General features: G+C 43.4%; 1 non-coding gene across 1 annotated transcript; it reads right to left on the bottom strand.

Moving 5' to 3' along the window:
* Window positions 1-1315: 1315 nt before the first annotated feature.
* On the bottom strand, window positions 1316-1387 carry TRNAT-CGU (transfer RNA threonine (anticodon CGU)). Its single transcript has one exon. It is a non-coding gene; the product is annotated as a tRNA-Thr (tRNA).
* Between the last annotated feature and the right edge of the window lie 517 nt (window positions 1388-1904).

Here is a 1904-nt window from a genome sequence, read left to right as displayed (position 1 = left end):
ACTGAGGGGTTCCAATTAATATAAAACAGACAATGAAAGTAAAGCTGAAGTTGTCTATGATGTCCCTCAGAACCCCAATGATCACTATATCCCTATTATTCACTTTTTATCTATCTACATTTTTCTCTAATGTATGACCCTCCCCGTCAAATGATAAAATTACTATGTAACATAGTGTGCTGTCACCCACCCTCATAACTGTCACTTCAGCCATCCCCCTGCATCTGTTCAAATATTTTTTAGAAAATCTCTCCCGCTGCCAACCACTGCATATACCCTCCCACACAAATTAAAAAATATATGTTAGCCACCCTCTGCATATACCGTATCCCCCTCCCCAAACTGAAACAAAATCTGGCCTCCTGCTACCACCACCCTCATCTTCCCGCCAAAAGTCGTACCATTAACAGTGGGGAGCTGTCCCAACGTTGACACCAATGAGAGCTGCTAGTGAGTCCAATTTTTTCCCCTCACACTGCGGGTTTGCAGAGATATGCGCTGTCAAGTGAAAGTGGCAGTTGGTGTAGGTGCAGCGCTGTCCACCTTCTTCTGTCTCTCTTGGGTCTGCAGAAGCTTATGAGAGGTGGAAAAGGGTGGGCGAGACGGCCATCTAACATTCCATGGCCTCGTCTGGTGGCAACGTAATAGTGTTTTGTTTCCCACTGATAACAGTGACTAACTAGATTTCAATGCTACAAGCTCTCTGTGAGACCCATTCATAACAACAGGGCTGTCCGCTACAATTAACACAACCTACCTTTGTTTAATTTTTGGAGTAAGACGTATGCCAACATTTTAGAGGTAGACAGTGGCAAATTTTAAGGAAAAAAAATCGGGGGAGTGTATTTTCCCAATTTAATTTTATTAAAGTAGAAGCTATTTGAGGCGGGAGACAGCTTTTTAAAGCCATTTGTTTTGGTCCTCAAAGTTGCAACAAACCACGTGAAAATGTCAACAGCACATGCATGGCACACCAAAAAGAGGACAATGACTAGCAGCCCTGTAACGAATTGTACAATGCACCGCCCCCTCTCCCTCCCTCGTATCTATCACAACCACGGAACGTATTGCATAAGAACAATACTCCGAAAAACATTCAAAATTGTTCTTTGAGAATGTTACAAAGAGTGAAGTAGGCCAGCAACTAATGAGCGTGGAACTAGGAGATTAAGCTCATTCTATGGCTCTCAATGCGCGACAGGCGTACTGCAACAGTGTCCGGGTTTTCCAATGAACACGAAGAATGTACCTTACGACAATTACATAGGTTGTAAATAAAAACGCGCCAGCTTTAACTTGCCGGCATGGCCAACAAAGGCACGGACGGGGTTCGAACCCGCGATCTTCGGTTTACGAGACCGACGCCTTACCACTTGGCCACCGCGCCTGTGCAGTGTTGGCCGGCCCAGGCTATTTTATGGTGGCGCTACTTCCGGCGTGTGCAAGCAGTTCGTGTTTTGTTCATTCTTTTGCAGAGCGGATGCGTGCCACAGAACGACTCCCCTCACCCTACTTCGATCCTCGGCTTTTGTTTCAATTCGCTTGTCTCATTGTGTTTCAATTCACGTATCTCATTGCAGTCCTTCCTGCAGTTTATTCACAATTTCCTTCGTGAACGAGACTGATACTTTGGTTTCATTTTATGAAAGAATTAATACAACGCATTTAAGAAGGAATTCTTGAATCAACGCATACACGAACATGGCTGATCACTGTTTTTTTTCCATAATGTTAGACAATATGCCCTTTCTCTGTTCTATGTGTTTAGTTATCAGCTTAAACCAGGAAAATTCTTATAATTAAAGACGTGTCTACGCTAGAAAACAATGTTTTCCGTTTGAGTGTAACGTTCTCTAATTAACTAAAGGAAAATAGGAAAGTCCAATGAATTACACTGCCCGAGC

The sequence above is a fragment of the Pleurodeles waltl genome, chromosome 10, assembly GCF_031143425.1.
Source record: "Pleurodeles waltl isolate 20211129_DDA chromosome 10, aPleWal1.hap1.20221129, whole genome shotgun sequence".
NCBI lineage: Eukaryota > Metazoa > Chordata > Amphibia > Caudata > Salamandridae > Pleurodeles > Pleurodeles waltl.
This window is presented reverse-complemented; position numbering and strand designations above follow the sequence as displayed.